The sequence below is a fragment of the Panthera leo genome, chromosome B4 (genome assembly GCF_018350215.1).
Source record: "Panthera leo isolate Ple1 chromosome B4, P.leo_Ple1_pat1.1, whole genome shotgun sequence".
In the NCBI taxonomy this organism is placed as follows: Eukaryota; Metazoa; Chordata; class Mammalia; order Carnivora; family Felidae; genus Panthera; species Panthera leo.
In genome coordinates, this window is record NC_056685.1 from 67,341,567 (window position 1) to 67,363,356 (window position 21,790).

At 38.1% G+C, this 21,790-nt stretch overlaps 1 protein-coding gene, 1 non-coding gene and 1 pseudogene across 2 annotated transcripts in view; 2 read left to right on the forward strand and 1 right to left on the reverse strand.

Moving 5' to 3' along the window:
- The window catches only part of SLC2A13 (solute carrier family 2 member 13), a 373,541-nt gene that overhangs the window by 243,931 nt on the left and 107,820 nt on the right, over positions 1-21,790 (reverse strand). The window lies entirely within an intron of this gene.
- LOC122225730 lies at positions 8,824-8,963 on the forward strand. The gene has a single exon (XR_006205334.1). It is a non-coding gene; the product is annotated as a small nucleolar RNA SNORA67 (small nucleolar RNA).
- LOC122223941 lies at positions 19,931-20,642 on the forward strand (annotated as a pseudogene).

Sequence of the window (21,790 nt, forward strand, 5' to 3'; positions counted from 1 at the left end):
TGCTTAACCAAGTGAGCCACTCAGACGCCCCCTCTCTGATTGAGTTCTCAACAGTATCAAAAGTACAAGTTGAATTGTGTCATTATTCTCATGTCTGGTTTTAGCATATTCTAGGAAAAGTATCTCAGCACATGCCAGAGAAGCATGAAGTCTGGGAAATGGTAGCTGTGATGATACAGTGCTACAAGAAACAGGGCAAAGAAGGCAGAGAGATACCCGCAATATGCCAAGAAGTGACACTGGGCTTTATGTCGCCCCCTAGTGGCAGCTGTGCGAGGAATACTTTATTACATCCTCATCCACATTTCTTGCAGGCATTGCACAATCAGTTTACAGACTTTAAGCAATGCCAAATGTCTCTATAATAAAAGCTGTAGTAAATTCCAAAATACTAGTGCTTCTTAAACACCCAAACTCCACACATACTCAAATTAGTCTCAACTGTATTAAATTTACAAACCTAGGCATAGAGGTCCAAGTCTTTTCTCTTTTCTCATCATTGCAACAACACCCTTCCACTTCTCCCTCCCCCATCCCACCTTTCGTCTCTCACCCGTAAAATTCACTCATTCTTTTAATTCATTTATGCATTTGTTTAGCTATACATTTCATAAACAGCTGTCGGCATCATTCAACAACCCCTTTTCTGTGTTTATAACATTGTAAAATACTGTTTCACTGGCTAAGGAACTACAACCTGTTTTGATTCCCTGCCAATCACTGCAGGTAGTTATGAAGAATGCTGCATAATGCTAGATGGAACCTCTCTCCCCTCAGGTTCGGGTTCTTCAGGCAACAGCAGCTCCCTTACTAGCTTTGTGAAGGAAGGGTGCTTCGCCACTGCCTTCCCCACCCACACAAAGGCCTGTCTCCCTCCCTCTGCTCCGCTCCCCATACTAGCCAGCCCTGAACAAGGTCACAAATGTTTCCACTGCTGAGGCTGGAAGCTAGACAAGCCAGACACCTGGGAAGCTCAGTGACGGTCAGTGTTTTAGATAAAGCTGTAATCCCTGCCACAATTGTTGTTTCTCTCCTTTTAAAATCACCATTAAGGTAATAGTGGATGTACCTCATTCAGATCTTAAGCAAAATCAAAACCAAAGAGGAAAATGATGTCTAAAGAACATTTGGACTTACCAAGTCAGTATTGTGAGCTATAAGAAACTAGCAGTTTTCATTTTTTTTTTCCATCAGAAACAAAAATAAACCAACTATCATCTACTGTGACCATTTCATTAAAAAAAAGGGGGGGGGGATTTAAAGCAGTAAGATTTTACTCTAAGGAGCAGTACTTACAAAGAATGAATATTAGGCAGCCTAATTTTTTCATGTGTGAAAACTAGTATCATAGCGAGTAGGACATTTCTTTTTTGTCCCTGAACTGTGTCCAAAGCAGTGGTGGACGAAGGAGCAATAAAGTAACATATATTTTAGAGAAGTGCATGTGAGAAGAGAGGGGTGGCTCTCCTCACATTTCAAGGCTACAGATAGGGATCAGGAAAATCACCCATAAAGATAGGAGGTACCCGCATGAATGGAAAAGACCAACATCTCATTGTCTACCTAGCTAGGCATGCATTTATGAAGTATCCTTACTAACCAGCCCCCTGTGTATATTTAAGCAGGAAATAGGGAGAAGTGGAGACTTAAGGGCCGTGGGATTGAAAGGTGGGAAATGGGAGAGGGTAGGGGTAAGGCAAAGCAACCAAGTGACATAAACAGCTATCATTTGGCTGGACAACAATGCCACTTAGCTCATCCGAGGTGAAGGGCAAAGTCTTAATTCAGATATGAAACTGAAGTTAAAATCAAATGGACGTAAAAAATGGAGGGGGGTAGGTGCCCGGGTGGCTTAGTTGGTTTAGCATCCGAGTCCCATACTGGGCTCAGTGCTGTCAGCCTATCAGCGCCGAGCCCACTTTGGATCCTCTGTCTCCCTCTCTGCCCCGCCCCCGCTTTCTTTCCTTCACTCTCTCTCCTTCTCTCCTTCCCTCTCTCTCTCTCTCTCAAAAAATAATGAAAACATGACAAAAAAATTTTTTAAGTGGGGAACAGAATTTGAGAACTCTGCTTTTCCATGAGAAAGAGCAGTTGTACAAAGTACAGTTGGATTCAGTGAGTAGAAAAAAAAAACAGAAAAAAGAATTTAGGGGTACCTGGGTGGCACAGTTAAGCATGTGACTCTTGATCCTGGCTCAGGTCATGATCTCACGGTTCATGAGTTAAAGCCCCACATCATGCTCTGTGCTGATGGTGCAGAGCCTGCTTGGGATTCTGTCTCTCTCTCTGCCCCTTCCCTGCTTATACACACTCTCTCTCTCAAAATAAATAAATAAATAAACATAAATTTTTTTTTAATATTAAAAAAAATAAAAATTTAAAAAGTGTGAACCCCATGAAGACTAAATTATGAACCAGCTATAAAATACTTAGTTTTTGAAGCTGGCTAAAAACCCAAGAAAACTCTATGGATCAGCACAGGCTTTTTAGGAAAGACCTGATCTAGCCCTAGTCTTCATTTGACATGAAAACAATGTGCTCAACTCATGCTCAAGGACCCACACGATTATGTTTTCTACCTTTATTCTTTCTTCCTGCTGGGTATTGCATGGAGAGCACCAGTGCACCCTGGCGGGTGCTGGCTGGTGAACACGCTCATTCCTGGCAAAGTAACAGCAGGACACTGCTTTCACAGAGGTGGTAGGGAGAAAGACGTAGCAGCTCCACTCAATCCCACTGCCCCACCGTTCACTAGTCACAACCATTTATTTTTAATTTTTTAAAGTATTTTTATCTATTTTTGAGACAGAGAGAGACAGAGCATGAGCAGGGGAGGGGCAGAGAGAGAGGGAGACACAGAATCCGAAGCAGGCTCCAGGCTCCGAGCTGTCAGCACAGAGCTCGACGTGGGGCTCGAACTCATGGACTGTGAGATCATGACCTGAGCTGAAGTCGGATGCTTAACTGACGGAGCCACCCAGATGCCCTCACAACCATTTTTTTTTTTTTTTTTTACTCATGCTTCATCTTTCCTTCCATTTTCCTCTTGCTTTCTCTTCCCTCATCACTCTTTTCCTTCCACAGCCCCCTTTCCTAGGGTCAGTTACAGCAAACAGCACAAGGACAGTTAAGAGAAGAGACATAACTTCAGATTCTTGTCATCTGAAAGGCACTTTTTTTCTAGTAGATATGTCTTAGTATTATTAACACGTAACGTCATTGTATTTTACATTTTAGGCCACCCAAATTAAATGCTAAGATTAAAAGAAAATAAAAATACAATAAAGTATAAAAATCATAGTTTCTATTTTAAACGTGCTAAAACTTCAACATCAAATTACTATCAATTTCCATACAGAGAAATTGGAATGAAGTTATTTGTTCATTTTGTTTAAATGTAATGAAATGTATCATTTAGCTCAGAAAGCGTTTTTCAATTTGTCAGTCTAAAGGTTTAAAATACACAGGTGTGTGTACAAAGAGTTACATACACATAAGTATATAATAAATTTAGGGTACACTGTCCTCCCTTCTTTTAAGGAAGTGAAAAACTGAAGATCCATTTTATTTCACAATTATGAACAAGTACTTATTAGGCATCTAAGAGGAGTAACTTTATAATAATAACTACCTTAATTCTCAAGTATAAAACAGAACTGATTTCATCTCCTTACTCCAGTAACCTTCATTTCAGGACACACATAAATAGCAATGGCTATAAAAAATATTACTACTGATGAAAATTTCCAATAATCTGGCTTTGATGTTTCATCATCACTACTCAATTTTTCATGTGCATCCTCTATGACTATTCTCTCTTAGAATCTAATGAACATAAAAGGCAAGCTTTTACTAGAAACAGTGAAGAGAAACAATGTAGTCTGGGTACTATTTCTCAGAGGCTGTTTGAGAAATGCAGAGCAAGTCCCTGATGGCTTTCCTTCTGCATCCTCCACGTGTGAGTCAGTTGCTAGGAAACGTGAAAGACAGGGATTTCGTATCAGGCCTGAGGAACAATGAGCTAGCTTAATAATGATCTGAATACTAACACATAACCCTCATAAAGGTTGTCTACCTTAGGAGCTAAAGATTACAAATGATGTGTTTCCAGAGAAACAAATTTTGAGACCTAGCCTTTATTATAAACAGATTCTGGTATCCACTAAAATATGAAGTAACAGCCATGGACATCTTAAAATCTTTTTTTTTTTCTTTCAGCCAGAAGTTGCACCCATCCTACTAGCCAAGCTTACAGATGACAAATCTTTCCACTGCTTCAAGTTATATTTTGATATCACTGAACATACACACACACGTGCACATGTGCATACAAGTACCAAAAGAAAAAAGAAAACATGCACATCACCACTACATAGTAAAATACTTGCCACAAAATTATCAGAAGAGCAAAGGGAAGAGCTAGAAACAAGGGAAATACAAACAACAGGCACACGTGCACACACACATCAAATGCATCTCTCAGTCCATGGGGCTTGGTGTCCCTGTGTCTAAGAAACAGAGAAAGAGCTCTGGATGGGGACTCAGAAAATATGGGATCTGTGAAATCACTGTGTGACTCTGAGAAAGTATCCTAACCTCTCTGGGAATCATTTCCTAGAAAATTAAGAGAATAATGCTAACTCCAAAAGATTTTTTGGAGGACTGGATGATGCTGTGCATGTGCAAGCATTTTAAAATTGTACCACACTATGTGTGTAAAGACAGTATCAATATTGTATTTTAAAAATGGCCATTTCAGTGAACAGGTATATGAATAGGATGCAATATTTGAAAATCGAAATTAAGCCACTATAAATCATTAATGAAGGAAGTGGAGAATTCCCCCCCACACACCAAAATTTCATATGTAATTTAGACTATTTCATTTATATTAACATCAAAACACTTGTTTTGAGTTACTAATATGGGAATGTAAGGATTTAAAATCAACAAAAAAACTACCAAAAGAACTTATCTTGGGTATGTGTCTTAAAGAAATGTTAAGCCATGTGTATCAATTCCTCTATAATTTTAAAGTAAAAAAGTATATCAAACTATGAAAGAAGTAAAAGCTTTTTTTAAATGTTTTAAGGTTTATTTTTGAGAGAGAGAGAGAGAGACAGCACAAGCAGGGGAGGGGCAGAGACAGAGGGAGACAGAATTCCAAGCAGGCTCCAGGCTCTGAGCTGTCAGCACAGAGCCCGACGCGGGGCTTGAACTCACAGACCGTGAGATCATGACCTGAGCCGAAGTCGGACGCTTAACCGACTGAGCCACCCGGGCGCCCCAAGCGTAAAAGCATTTTTTTTCTTGAAGTTTATTTATTTATTTTGAGAGAGAGAGTGCAAGCAGGGGAGGAGCAGAGAGAGCAGGAGACACAGAGAATCTGAAGCACGCTCCATGTAGTCACTGCCCAGGGCCTGACATGGGGCTTGAAACCATGAGATCACCACATGAGCTGATACCAAGTTGGATGCTCAACCAACTGAGCCACCCAGGTGCCCCTAAAAGTAAGCTTTCAAGTAAACTATCTCAAATACTGTCCTCTTTGTCTGTTCTATGCTTAAAAGCAGCTTTGCCATCACTTCTACCTTTTAAAAAAATGAATTTACAAACTGTAATATCTGTGAACCTCTACTAAATTCAAATTCAAACTCTATTTATACGTGGATTATGGAGGCTTTTTAAGGCTCCTAGTAGTGTTTCTTACACTCCCAGTGGAGAACGCCCAGCATCCAGGATCTGTTTGTTTGCTAGAGCTGCCATAGCAAAATACCACAGACTGGGAGGCTTCCACAACAGAATTTTCTCACTGTTCTGAAGGCCGGAAGTCCAAGATCAAGGTGTCGTAGGCTTGGCGTCTCTGGAGGCCTCTCTCCTTGACTTGTAGATGGCTGCCTCCTCTCTGAGTGTCTCCACATGGTCTTTCATCTGTGCAAGCTCATCCCTAGATCTCATCCTCTTCTCCTCAGGACATCAGTCAGAGTGGAGTACCGCCCACCCACATGGGTGGCCCTTAGTTACCTCCACCCTATCTCCAAATGTAATCATATTCTCAGGTCGTGGAGGTTAAGAAGTGAACATACAAATTTTGGAGGGACAGAAAATTTTGCCCATAACACTCCACGTCCACTTGATCTCAGTGGAACCCTAAGAACTAAGAATGCTAAAAGGAAAATAGCTCCATACGCAGGCTGCAATGCATTCTTCAAGGTTCAAAATCTCCAGGTCCTTGTCAAGAAAGGAAACAATGCAGCCATTGCATGGCCATTTAGGAGTAATTATGTTAACATACGTAAATATCAACACGGCTGAGGAAACAGAGGTCTTCTGGGCTCACAAACTAAAAGGACAAACACTGGTATGTTCAGCTGTTTTCAAAAAGTTCCTGCAGCTTTATCTGCTGACTTTCCCGTTTACTTAGGCTGGGCCTTCATCTAAAAGAACCACAATGCTTGAGTAGCAACAAATGCTGTGGAGGGGACACAAATAACAAGCTATTATGTGATGACTCTGCAAGTTTTCTTTCAAAGGAAACTCTAAAAAAATCATTAAATGCAGTTCCTGAATATTTCTGACATTGATCTGGTATAAAAAGTCAGGTGAACAGACACATTTTCATTGCCTCAGACTACGTTATGATCTTGTGTAGAAAATTAACATCACAAAACACTGCCTTAACACAAAAGAACCATAGATTTCTACAGTTTTTACCATCCTCAAATATTTTCTCATTTCAGCCTCATGTAGAGAAGGCAGGAAAAGATGAGGAAAATGAGTAAGAGTGAAGTTAAATGGCTTGCCCAAGGTCACAAATTAATAACCAAGGGAATAAAAATAAGAATGAAGGACTTCTGACATCTAAGCCAGCACTCTTTATTTTTGGGACTTAATGACATTCAGGGTATTGAAACCACAATCTTGCAAAATTCACTTTATTTTAGCTCCACGGGGATGTAAAGGTCTATAAATAAAATTTGCTGAAATTCTGCATGTGACCACAAAATGAATTTAATCTGAAATAAAAAGAAATCTGATTTCTTCAACAAGTGTAACATTTTAAAGATATCAAAGCAAAAAAAAAAAAAAAAAAGGAATTCCCATAATTAATAATACAAGGCACAATTTAACCTAGCAACCAGAAGGCATTATTGACTAGATGATAGTAGTCTACTGCTTGCATTTTCCCTAGGCTATAAACATTTCTTCAACTAACTAAAATTGAGAATTGAACTACTGGATAACTAGACTTTGATTAATCAGGTTAAAGAAATTAGGCTTATTTAGCATGAAGGGAAAGTCAACCATCTGAATATCAACTATGATAAAACTTGTTTTATTGAGCACTAATTATGTGCCAGGCTAAGTACTTTATTTACATGGTCAATCTTCACAAACCACTCTGTGAAGTGGGTTCTACCTCACACCCATTCTACAAATGCAGGAATAAAAGTGAGGTTAATATATTCAATAATCCATATTTAAAATGCGGCAGAGCTACAATTCACCGCCCCCCCCCATCTGACTCCAAAGCCTGAACTGTCCATCACTCTACTGCTTGATTTCGAACATAAAGAATGAGATATTGCCTGTCACAACTGAATACAGGTGATGAAATGGGCCAAAAGAGTAACAAAAATAAAATTTCCAAGTAGCATGCACTGTTAAACAGAATGAATGAATGGGATTATGGAATTTCATGTAAAAGTTTTCAAAGAATTACCTTCATTAATTCATTCTATTACACAACAAAATTGCTGAGCACATGCCCCAAACCAGGCATTCTCCTAGGTTCTCAAAACTTCTAGAACGTAACACAATCCCTTGCCTTGAAGGGTTTGAAGTTTTCTGAGGAAGATAAACGCAGGAGAGACTTTAAAAAGGATTAATAATGGTAATGGCATAGATTAGGATTACACGACTGCTTTAGGAATGGGTATCATAAAGCTATTTTTCATTCTCCTTGCAAACCAGTGATGTAGTAATATTCTGTTAGTTGAGAAAAGGCACATTGCTGATGGGCCAAAGTTATGTGGAATACACAACTTTCTGACAGGCAGCCTTGATCCAAAGACAAAATTTCTACTATCTAAATAGTAAGTGAAGGTCAATCTTATGGTATAGTACTGTAAGGTCAATTTTAGATCTCAAAAAATTTTAAAGGAGAATTAATTGTATATCCTTCAGAATGTTACACACACACAAAAATTTTTTGAAACTGACCTTTAATCATAATGTGAAAGAAAGAAATCAAGTTATACTGTTTTACAGAATCTGTTGATGAGCTGACCCTACTACATCACAATGTCTGTCCCATAAGGACTAATGGAGCAAACTGGAGCTTATGTTTCAAAACCAGGAAAAGCTGCACCTCTTGCAAACAAATGATAATTTTTATCAAATGAGCATCACAAATGTAATAAGTGATCATGTCACCCTCTTTCCCCTGGCTATTAGCATTTTTTATAAAGTGACATTTAAATTTCTTTATATCTACTCTATTATACACATACAAGAATTGAAAGAGGCTTTTTTAGAAATATACAAAGCAAACACAAATAACCCCCAAAAAAACATTACGTGATGAAACATGAGTTAGAGACTCCGGTTCTTCAAGTCTCATGGCTAAATGACTCAGCAGGTTAGCAATACATAAGAAGAAATAATGAAACCATAAGAGTTTCTAAAAGAATTACATAAGCTTGCAGATAAGATAATAGAATGTTATGTTAGTGACCTTCCAATAATGCCCACACAAGCACATTACAGTCCTTTAACACAAAATGCCCATTTGATCACTCATAGATGTTACATAGCGTGTTCTTCAAAGGTGAGCCTCTCTACAAGGTGCAACTAGTGACTTCCAACCCCCAGAAACATAGAAACCTGGGATAAAATCTGGAATGCCCAAGGTCTGTGGGGGTAAGGTGATGTTTCCTTTTGACCTCTGACTGCCTACATATATGCCTCAGTCCTCCTGTCTCCCCATGCACACACTGAACTTGTCATTTTTCTTGACATGGACACACACTGATATGCAGCAGACTGCTTCAGCCATCAACCATGACTTCCCCACCAAAAAAGAAAACTATATCCAGAGTTGGTCATGGCAGACATTTTAGCTATACAGGTGTGGCTATCAACAGAGTGACAGAAGACAAGAGCACCTCTTGGGACATGGAAACCATCTACAGTAACACATCCCCCTCAATGTTGCTAACCTCAGCTGAGGGGGCTGTTGGGCCCAGTCAGGGTCTCATTCTTGGACCAGGGGAACCAGAAAGGGAGAAAGTTCAGATACTGAAATGTTTCAATATCCAAAGTTCATTAAAATGCTTTTATTAAGATAAAATAGATAAAAGATCTATTATTGCATTATCCTGAACAAGTACTGTTACTGAAAACAGAAATACATGTGTATTTGTTAGTGATGCTCAATATTTTTGCATTTTTCTATCTATTGAGGCTCCAGTTGCAGATTCATATCTTTATATAGGATTTAAATTCTGTATATACTGCAATATATAAACAGAAATAGGTTATTACTAATATTTATGTACTGCCTTGTCTGAATGTTATAGATGATATTTAAAAACAAAAAGCATGGGGCGCCTGGGTGGCTCAGTCGGTTAAGCGTCCAACTTCAGCTCAGGTCACGATCTCACGTTCCATGAGTTCGAGCCCCACGTTGGGCTCTGGGCTGATGGCTCAGAGCCTGGAGCCTGCTTCTGGTTCTGTGTCTCCCTCTCTCTCTGCCCCTCCCCCGTTCATGCTCTGTCTCTCTCTGTCTCAAAATAAATAAACGTTAAAAAAAAATTTTTTTAGGGGCGCCTGGGTGGCGCAGTCGGTTAAGCGTCCGACTTCAGCCAGGTCACGATCTCGCGGTCCGTGAGTTCGAGTCCCGCGTCAGGCTCTGGGTTGATGGCTCCGAGCCTGGAGCCTGTTTCCGATTCTGTGTCTCCCTCTCTCTCTGCCCCTCCCCCGTTCATGCTCTGTCTCTCTCTGTCCCAAAAATAAATAAAAAACGTTGAAAAAAAAAATTAAAAAAAAAAAAATTTTTAAAAAGGAAAGCAAAACAAAAAAAAATTAAACTTTTCATAGATAATTGAAACTACTTACTTTAAAATCATCTTGTTCACATCTATTCACTCACCTACCTTCAGTTCATACTCTTTCCTCAAAATAAGAAATTTTCAGGTGAAAATATATTTCGAACAATTTGAACAATGAAACACTCTCAATGTGAAACAATGTGTAGGATAATTGTTATTTATCTGCCTTACTCCATCTTACTAACCAACAATCAGAAATATTCCTTTCACACTAAATAAACCACAGGATTGTGGGATGAGTCTCCCCTATTAATTTTGAGTTGGGGGCATCTGGGTGGCTCAGCTGGCTAAGCATTCCACTTCAGCTCAGGTCATGATCTCTCTGTTTGTGGGTCTGAGCCCTGCATCTGGCTCTGTGCGGTCAGTGAGGAGCCTGCTTCAGATCCTCTATCTCCCTCTCTCTCTCTCTCTGCCCCTCCCCCACTCTCTCTCTCAAAAATAAATGAACATTGAATTTTTTTAAATTTATTTTGAGTTGGAGTACTTGAAATAGCTGTCAAATATAAAGAATTCACATTTTTTATGAGATAGTCAATCATACAAATCATAATGATTCTTACTGTGGAGTGACATCAGCAAAAAGTAAAAATATTTTAGCAATTTCAAGAGTGAAATTTCTGGAGGTTTTTCAGTAACAAACTGCTAAGCAAAGAAAGTTATGTTTTTTTTTTTATTATTTGTAGTGATTATTATTGCAATTTCTTTTTGTTAGTATTTCTACCTTCCTGTACTTAAAAAGACAAGGAGAATTGAAGCAGTTAACATATTTCTGGCTTGCAAATTAAATATTTGCTTATTCTATCACTTTATATATGAGAATATTTTATCTGAAAATTGAGCAAAGGAAGTATTTTACAATGAACAATTTCAAGTTGTGAATACAAATCAGTAGTACACAAAAAGGCTTTTTATTTTTAAAATAAATTTATATCTCCTTTACCCATTTCTTTACCCATTAATCCGCTCTACCTCTAGCAACAACTAATCTATCTGTGAGGGGTTTTTTACTTAAAAAAAAAATGTTTTTTTAATGTTTATTTTTGAGAGAGAGAACACACCCAAGTGGAGGAGGGGCAGAGACAGAGAGGTAGACACAGAATCTGAAGCAGGCTCCAGTCTCTGAGCTGTCAACACAGAGCCCCACATGGGGCTCGAACTCACAAACTGTGAGATCATGACCTGAGCCAAAGTCAGGTGCTTCACCAACTGAGCAACCCAGGCACCCTTATTATTATTATTATTATTATTATTATTATTATTATTATTATTTAATTAGAGAGATCACATAGTATTTGTCTTTATCTGTCTGACCTATTTCACACAGTATAATGTCCTGAAGGTCCATACGTGTTGTCACAAATGGCAAGAGTTCATTCTTTTATACGGGTGGAAATATCCCATTATCTGTGTGTGTGTAAAATAGTTTGTTTATCCATTCATTCACCAATGGATACTAAGGTTGTTTCAGTATCTTGGCTATTGCAAATAATGCTGCAACAAGCATGGGGTGTACATATCTTTTTGAGTTAAGTGTTTTTGTCTTCTTTGGATAAATACCCAAAAATATAATTGCTGGGTTAATGGTAATTCTACTTTAAAGTTTTTGAGGAAACTCCATACTGGCTTCCATAGTGGAGAAACTATTTATATTTCCAAATCCGTGCTAACACTTGCTATTTCTTGTCCTTTTAATAGTCATTCTAATAGATGTAAGGTGGTATCTCATTGTCGTTTTGATTTGCATAGTCATAATGACTAATTATGTTCAGTTTTTCAAGTACCTGTTGGCTATTTGTAAATCTTTGAAAAAAAAATATCTATTCAGATTCAACACCCCCCCCCCCCTACATTTTAAATCAATTGTTTGGTTTTTCACTATTGAGGGTTTTTTTGAGGTCTTTATATATGTTGGAATCAGCCCCTTATCAGATTTATGATTTGCAAACATTTAATCCCATTAAGATGCCTTTTCATTTTCTTGATGGTTTCCTCTGCTATGGAGAAGTTTTTAAGTATTATGTAGTCCCACTTGACTTATTTTTTCCTGTTGCTTTTGCTTTTGGTGTCAGATTAAAAACAATAATAATCACTGCTAAGACCTACGTCAAGGAGCTTACACCTTATGTTGTCTTCTAAGAGCTTCCTGATTGCAGGTCTTCTATTCAAGTCTTCAATCTGTTTCAATTGTGAGTATGCTATAGAATGGTGGTCGAGTTTCATTCCTTTGCATGTGGCCGTGCAGTTTTCCCAACACCATTTATTGAAGACACTATCCTTTCCAAATAATATATTCTTAGCTCCTTTGCTGTAAATTAATTGACCATATATTGGTGTGTTTATTTCTGGGCTCTTTATTCTTTTCTTTTGATTTATGGGTCTGTTTTTATGCCAATACCATACAGTTTTACTTACTATAGTTTTGTCAGACAGCCTGAATCAGGGAGCATGATGCCTCCAGTTTTATTCTATCTCAAAATTGCTTTGGCTATTTTGGGATTTGTGTGTGTGTGTGTGTGTGTGTGTGTGTGTGTGTGTGTGTGGTTACATATAAATTTTAGGATTATTTGTTCTATTTCTTTGAAAAATGTCACTGGAATTTTGATAGGGATTGCACAGATTCTATAGATTGCTTTGGTTAGCATGGACATTTTAACAATATTGACTCTTCCAATCTATAAGCGGAGTGTATCTTTCCATTTATTTCTGTCTTCTTCAATTTCTTTCATTAATATCTTACAGTTTTCAGCATACAGATATTTCACTTACTTGACTAAATTTATCCAAGGAAATTTATTATTTTTGATGCATATGTAAATGGGATTATTTTCTTTGTCTAAAAGTTTATTATCAGTGTATTGAAACACAACAAACAGAATTTTTGTGTACTGATTTTGTATCCTGAAACTTAATTCATTTATTAGTACTAATAGGTTTTTGATGAGTCTTTAGGATTTTCCAAATACATCATGCTATCTGCAAATAGTGACAGTTTTGTTAATTCCTTTTCAATTCGGATGCCTTTTATTTCCTTTTCTTGCCTAATTATTCTAGTGAGGACTTCCAATACTATGCTGAATAGCAGTGACAAGAATGGGCATCCTTGTCTTGTTCCTGAAAGAACAATATTAGTTGTGGCTTTGTCATATATGTCCTTATTGTATGAAGGTACATTCCCTCTATACCCATTTTGTTAAGAGTTTTTAATCATAAATGGAAGGTGAATTTTCTCAAATGCTTTTTCTGCATTTTGAGATGATCATATAATTTTTATCCTTCCATTTGTTAATGTGGTGTATCACACTAGTTCATTTACAGATGTTGAACCATCCTTGCATCCCTGGAATAAATATCCCACTTTTTCATGGTACATAATCCCTTTTAATGCACTGTTGAATTCAGTTTGCTGATATATTGTTGAGGACTTTTGCATCTATGTTCTTCGGGGATATTGGCTTGTAATTTCTCTTCCTGTGGTACCCCTGTCTGGTTTTGATATCAGGGCAATGTTTTCTTGTTTTTCCTGTCCGGATGATTTATCCACTGATGTCAATGGGGTATTAAACTCATTAGTATTGTAATGCTGCCTATCTCTCCCTTTAAGTCTATTAATATTTGCTTTTGTATATTTAGTGCTTCTATGTTGGGTACATAAATAGTTACAAATGTTATATCCTCCTGCTGGATTGAGCCCTTTATCATTATATAACACCCATTTGTCTATTACAGTCTTTGCTTTAAAGTTCAATTTGTCTGATGTAACTACTCCAGCTTTCTGTTGGTTTCCATTGACATAGAAAATCTTATTCTATCCCTTCACTTTCAGTCTGTGTGTGTCCTTACATGTAAAGTGAGTCTGTTGTAGGTAGCATACACATGGGTTTATGATTTTAAGTCCCACAACACTCCAACCCACAGAGAAAGAGTTCTTAAACAGTTACCTCCCCCAGTGCACAGCAAGAGGCAACAGACCCAGGAGCTTAGTCTTTCTGTGAATAGGGCCTATTAGGTAATCATTGTGGCTGTGACCTAAGGTGCAGGCTTCTAATTAAACATGCAGCATCTAAGGGCTGATTCGAATCCTTTCCAGAGACCTTGGAGGGCAGGAGCTACCTTTGTTAACTGTATCTGCTGTGCTTCAGAGTGCCTATGTCTCCTTTGGGGGTTGGGGAAAAGCTCTACACAGAGCTGGTGTCCTAGTTTTTACATCTGGCTCCATGGTTTTTACAGTCACTGCCCAGTAGACATCCCTTGACTTCCAGGCTCTGGTGGCCAGGGGAGCTTGCCTTTCTAGGTCCTATGATATTGTGGCAATCAGATAAATAGTTGTTGGCAGGCTGCCACACTCAGGGCACTACAAAGACAGCAGATTTATGCACACCCCTGATTTCTGGTGAAGGAAGCCTCTGTTTGTCCTGAAGCTTTGGCCTGAGGGGCAGGTTTGGCATATACCTGGTGGACTTTAGAGATATTTCTAAGAAACTCAGGTTACAGAGGCGATCTTGGTACTCTGCCTTCCTGCAGCTCACCAGTATCTTCTATAAAAGAGCTTACACTTGTCTAGAACCCCAATTTCTATAACTGCCACCATAATGGGATTTAGGTTTATAGTCCCACAGGACTGTATGTATCTGCACACTTTAAAAACTGTTGCCTGATGACCTGGCTTCCAGTTAGTCTGAATCTAGGTGCTGAGAACTTCCCCTTAAGGACACTGACAGGTCCTGGCATATCCTCAACTACTGAGAGCTATTAAAAATATAAAAGGTCAGGGCACCTGGGTGGCTCAGTGCTTGACTTTGGCTCAGGTCATGATCTCATGGCTTGTGAGTTTGAGCCCCGCATCGGGCTCTGTGCTGACAGCTCAGAGCCTAGAGCCTACTTCAAATTCTGTGTCTCCCTCTCTCTCTGCCCTGCTTGTGCGTGTGTGCACTCTCTCTCTCAAAATTAATAAATGTTAAAAAAAATTTAAACAGGGGCGCCTGGGTGGCTCAGTCAGTTAAGCAGCCAACTTCGGCTGAGGTCATGATCTCGCGGTCCGTGAATTCGAGCCCCGCGTTGGGCTCTGTGCTCACAGCTCAGAGCCTGGAGCCTGTTTCAGATTCTGTGTCTCCCTCTCTATGACCCTCCCCCGTTCATGCTCTCTCTCTGTCTTAAAAATAAATAAGTGTTAAAAAAAAATTTAAACATATAAGAGTCTGCTTGGACAAGCACAAAAGTTTGAGATAAGACAAAGATTTAGGGCACAGCTGAAAGACAAGGTTTGTTCCCTACACAAGGCCACTCCTTCAAGAATTGGAGAGGTGGTTGTTTTATCTACTGTACAAAAAACACAGAGAGTCAAGCAAACTGAAAAAAACAGAGAAATATATTCTAAATGAAAGAACAAGATAAAACTTCAGGAAAAAAAACCTTAATGAAACAGAATTTACTGATAAAGAGTTCAACGTAATGGTCACAAAGATGCTCATCAGACTGTGGAGAAGAACAGATGAACACAATGAGAACTTCAAAAACGAGATAAAAAATATAAGAAAGTACCAAACAAATGTCACAGAGCTAAAGAATACAGTATAATAACTGAACTGAAAAATACATTAGAGGGGTTCACCAGCAGACTAGATGAAACAGAAGAAAGGATCAGTCACCTGAACGACAAAGCAGAATTCATTCAATCAGAGCAGTCAAAAGAAAAAAAAGTGAAGACAACTGAAGGTGTTTATAGGACAAAATTACATGGACTACATTCATATTAGAGGTCCCAGAAGAAGAGAGAGGGAAAGGCACAAAAATCTTGTTTTAAGAAATAATGGCTAAAAATTTCCCTAACCTGGAGAAGGAAACCAACAGCCAGATGCGGAAAGTCCAGGAAGTTCCAAATACAATGAACCCAAAGAGACTCAGAGACACACAGTAATTAAAATGTCAAAATTTAAAGACAAGCAGAGAATATTGAATGCAGTAAGGGAAAACAACTTGTTATGTACAAGGGAATCCCCATAAGACTGTCAGCAGAGCTTTCAGCAGAAACTTATAGACCAGAAAGGAGTCGCATGACATATTCAAAGTGCTTAAAGAAAAGAAAATCCCAATAAACAAATACTCTACCCAGGAAAGTTACCATTCAGATCTGAAGAAGAGATAAAGATATTTTTAGATAAGCACAAGCTAAAGGAGCTCACAACCACTAAACAGGCTTTACAAGAAAAGTTAAAGGGACTTCTTTAGGCTAAAAAGAAGCACACTACTTACAATAAAACCTACACGAGAATAAATCTCACTACAAAAGTAAAAATACAGTAAAGATAGTGGATTAATTACTTGGGATACACAAGTAAAATGTGACACTGAAATTGTAAAATACAGAGGGAGGGAGAAATATTGAGGTTTAGACTGGGAGCAATCTTAAGTTGTTAACAACTGGTAACAGACTATTATAGAAATAAGTGGTGTGTGTAAACCTCATGGTAACTAATCATAAAGCAAAAATCTATAATAAATACATAACCAATAAAGAGAAAAGAATGTTAAGTATACCACTAAAGGAAGTCATCAAACCACAAAGGAAGAGAATAAGAGAAGAAAAAAGGAACAGAGAAACTATAAAAACAAGTAAACAATGAACAAAATAGCAATAAGTACACACCTATCAATAATTACTTTAAATGTAAATGGACTAAACTCTCTAATCAAAAAACACAGAGTACCTGAATGGAAAAGGCTTTTTGCAAGGGGTTAGAGCTATTTCTTTCTTGTGTGGCTCATATTACAGATACTCTGAAATTGTTCTTCAAAGATGGCTGCTCGACTTGATACAAGTTAGAATTTATTCATTCTGCAACTTCTCATATCAGTATTTGTCTGCTTCCTGGTCTCTGTAGGTTATAGTTATCAGGGGAAAAATCAAAAGTACCTTCCAAAATTCCAAATTTCCAAAAACTACATGCCTCAACATAAATTTGATCAACTGTGGTGACACACTATGTTTATATGGTGGTTGTAGGCAAAGGCAGGTGCCACCCATTACCACCACCACAAAAAACAATAATTTGACAGAGAAAAAAAAGTTTTTCCTCAATACTGGAATTGAGCAGAGCAAAAAATACACCACATGAGACTCCGATGTACAGGGTAAGTATGATTAATAATTCAAAACACAAACTATGAATAATTTAAATCTGTGATGTGTGAGAAAGGGATACTCACTTAATGAATCTTACCACCCTATTCTATTTTCCACCTTTACCTTCTCCCCCAGTGAAGAATGATGGGATCCCCCCAGTGAAGAATAATGGGGGCAGAACAGGCAGAAATGTTTCAGAACTATTTAGAAATGGAAAAGTATATATAGTTCACCAAATACAATTTTGTAAACTAAGTTATGTAATCAGGAATAGAAATGATTTCTAAAAAAAGTAATACCTGTTGAGAAGGACTTATAAATTATGTTAGCCTCAACTTCTGCTTTAAGCAGAACAGTGTATTAATTATTCTAGTAACTACAGTCTAAGATAAATTTCAATACATATGATTTTTATAACAGTGCTAGCTTCCTAAGAAAGTAATGGGTATCTCCAAAGACCAATGAAGATGAGATACAAAAACAACATTTAACCAAATAATAAATGGGAGCTGACAGCAAAAACCAAACTTAAAAGTTAGAGTTAGGCAAATACCTGTAAGTACTCTTGAATCCTTAAGTATAAACCTTGGGCATGCTACACAGTGGGACAGCAAATTCTGAGACTCTTAGTAAGGTGGATTATTGAAGGGGCTAATAATCCCAAATCCCTATTATGCCTTAACCCCTGGTATAAAAAAAAAAATCCTCCCCAAATGAAAGAAACCCACAATAAGTATTGTTTTTTTCAACTTTAACATATGCACTGAATCTACAATTTATTGAGCTCTTACAATTTTTTTTTCATTTTCTCATAATACCACCAACAAAAATACCACAAAATGAGAGCAATTATTGTTCCCATTTTATAGATGAAGAATCTGAGGTATAGAAAATTTTAGTAACTTTTAGATATCCAAAGACACAAAGCTAGTAACAGCTACAGATTGGAGGGAAAGCTTAGGCAGCCTAATTCCAGAGCAATATTCTGTCACTTATTCTGCTCCTTGTATTTATGCAAATAATTGTAACAATAAACATCTTTATGTGATTTTTATGTGTCTAGCGCCATTTTAGATGTACTAATTTAATTCTCACCACAATCTAGTGAAGTTTACATATGAGGAAACTGAGACAAGGAGAGGTTATGCAACATATAAAGGTCACCCAGCTCCTTAACAACAGAGATGGGCTCTGAAGCCAGGCACTCTTACTTCTGAGCTTATGCTCATAACCACCTCACCATTCTGCTTCCTGAATACTGGTTCATTTAATCCATTTATCAACTCTAAGAAAGTTTCCATCCCTGTCCTTCAAAGCTGACTACAGAAGAAGTAAATAAATCTGCATAAAAAGGCAGGAGGCTTCTGGGGGGCAGCAGATCAAGACCCCTTTCTCAACTCCTTTAATAGTGAAGTTAGAAAAATGTATCCAGGGACATGTTTTCACAGCAAACCAGGAGGCCTCCTGACAGCAGCTTAGTGGCAGGGATATAAAACAAGATCTCTGAAATAAAAATATATACACTGAGGAAGGACAGCACCCAGGCTGGTGACCTGTGTCCCACACCAGGATCTGAGGGCTTGTGGAGACAGAAAGCTCAATACAGCAGAACATATGACTATTGCAAGGTATGCCTCTGGACCAGAAGGTGCTGTACTTTAGGGGCCAACAGTGGAGTCTAGGTTTATTGAACCAAAAAAAAAGTTGCAATCTGGTGTTATAGGCAAAGGAAGGTGCCTCCCACCACCACCACCACCACAAAACAAACAAACAAACAAACAAAAAAGGAAAGAAAGAAAAAACAAACAAAACAACCTACTTTCTACTCCCTCATCTCTAGAACCTTCACACATATGGCATTCTTTATTCTCATTATCTATCATTTATCATCTTTTCGTTACATTACATGGCCAAAGAGACTTCCAGATGTGATTAAGGTTTTGGATCTTAAAATAGGGAAATTATCTTGCATTATCTGGGTGCACTCAACCTAATAATCATCTAAGTCCTTAAAGAAGAAGGAGGCAGAAGAGTCTGAGAGATGCGGCAGAAGGAGAGGTTGGACAGACTTGAAGGGTGAGAAGGACTCAGGTCACTCTGGCTGCCTCTAAAGCAGGGGATCCCAAACCATGGAATGCAGGCAGCCCCTAGGAGATGAGGATGAACTGCAGCAAGGAAAGGAGGATCTTAATCTAAAGCCACATGGAAATGAATTCTGCCAACAACCTGAATGAGCCTGGAAGCACATTTCCCTCCAGAAGCTCCAGAAGAGAGTCCGGACTGGCAACCACCTTGCTCTTGTTAAGACACAAGAGAAATCAGACAAGACAACCTACACTCCTGACCCACAGAACTGAGCCATCATAAATTTGTGGCAATTTGTTTTCCACACTACAGGAAACTAATACGTATTAGTGGCCAGGTGGAACATCTTTGCAACCTGGACAGGAACCAAAAAGCCCATTGTTGGCAATGAATTCCACCACAGGAGTGCGCCAATGTAATGCCAGTTCCCACCCCACCTCCACTCTACAGTCTGAGTATAGCCCCAGATTTTCCAGAATATTCAAGTAACACAATGAGGTGAAGTTTAGGGATAATTCTCAACGTGGTGATAAACAGACAAGTAAGGGTTTAAGTGACTTGACCTAAAGAATAAATTTAAACAACGTGCCCTTTTTGCTCTCTGAGCAGCACCATGGCAGTTGGGGGTGCTGGGGGAGGGGGAGGAGTGCGAAGCACCTTACGAGAAGTAGCAAAAAATGAACCAAGAATAAAGTTAGATCCATTTTCTAACAAAGAGTGGTTTCATGCAAAAGCACCAGCTTTGTCAATTTAAGAAATTTCGGAAAAATACTAGTCACAAGACTCTAGGGGATCAAAATGGATGGGATGGGCTCAAAGGTTTCTGAACTGAGCCTTGCTAATCCGCAAAATGATAAGTGTGCATTTAGAAAATTCAACCTAATTACTGAGAATGTTCACTGCATGAACCATGACAAAAATGCTCCATGGTCAAAAAAAAAAAATGGCAGATCATGACTCAAGCTCATGTTGATGATGTCAAGATGACAGATGGTTATTTGTTTCAACGGGGGTTAGTTTTACTTAAAAAACATAACAATCAGAGTCTGAAGACCTCTTATGCTCACCACCAAATTGAGATAACGGAGATCATGATCTGAGAGATGCAAATGACTTGAAAGAAGCGGTCAATAAATGGACTACAGATAGCACCGGGAAAGATCCAGAAAAGGCTTGCCAATCGATCTTCTCTGCAATGCTGTCATTAGAAAGGTAAAAATGCTCAAGAAGCACAGTTTGAATTAGGAAAATTCAGGGAGCTTCCCAGTGAAAGTAATAGTTTTGGAAATGCTACTGGGGATGGGACAGGTGTTAAAGTCGAATGAGGTATATAAGATGTGAACTACCACTCTAAGAATCTGTTTAAAATTCAGACTTTTAATGGTGACAAATAAAAAAAAACTTTACTTGCAAAAAAAAAAAATTTGAATTAAATAATGTGACCTGGTTTGTAATTATGAGATTGTAAAGCAAGTCAAATAATTTTAAATGTATAATGGTAACTCATTAAAACAATTCTACTGTTGAAATGTATATAAACTCAGTTTCTCATTCATAAAATCTCCTTAAAATGTGGTAAAACTACATCAAATCAAACATCTTTTTTTCCTTTTTTTTTTTACTTGGGCAGTAAGTTTGAAGCACATATGGTGGTGATACCTAAGTCACACCCAAACTTTGACAAGTCCTCGAATTAATCCAGCCTCCCACACACATACTAGAAAAATGCTGAAAAGCCCTGGTCCTTTCAGTGCCATTTGGCACACAAATTAGACCAGGAGCTGTATCCGATAATTCTCTATTCTACACCAATCACCATGGTTGGTCCTTTAGAAACTTCATCTCATTTAATCCTCACAACTCAGTAAAATAGGCTTTGCTATTCCCATTTTTTTCAATCAAAACATTAAGAGAGAAGTTGAGAAACTTGCCCTATTTTACCCAGGTAATAAGGGACAGAGCTCTTACTGAAAAGCTGATCCATCTCTGTATAGAGACCATAACCAAGATGATTTATCCTCATTCATATGCAAAATACTTTAGTATAAATCCTGAAAGGCTATGAGGTAGCAATATTATTCCATCAATCAATTCTCCTCTCTATCTTTCTGTCATCCTTTCTACTTCTCACTTTACAGCCCGTATGTCTCTCCCTGCATTTCAATATACAGTCCCATTGAAAACATAAAAAAAGAAAAAGTATGTAAAAAGTAAAAATCCTTTGGGTAATGTTATGATACACCATCTTCAGAACAATTAATCACAAATATTGGTATTCTTTATTTTATCATCTTTTGATTAAATTACATATATGTGTGTGTGTGTGTGTGTGTGTGTGTGTGTATATATGTATATATGTATATACACACACACACACACACACACACACACACACACACACACACATATATATATTTAATCTTCTTAAGTGAATAAATTTTCAAAATTGCCTCTTGGAGAGACAGAGAAACAC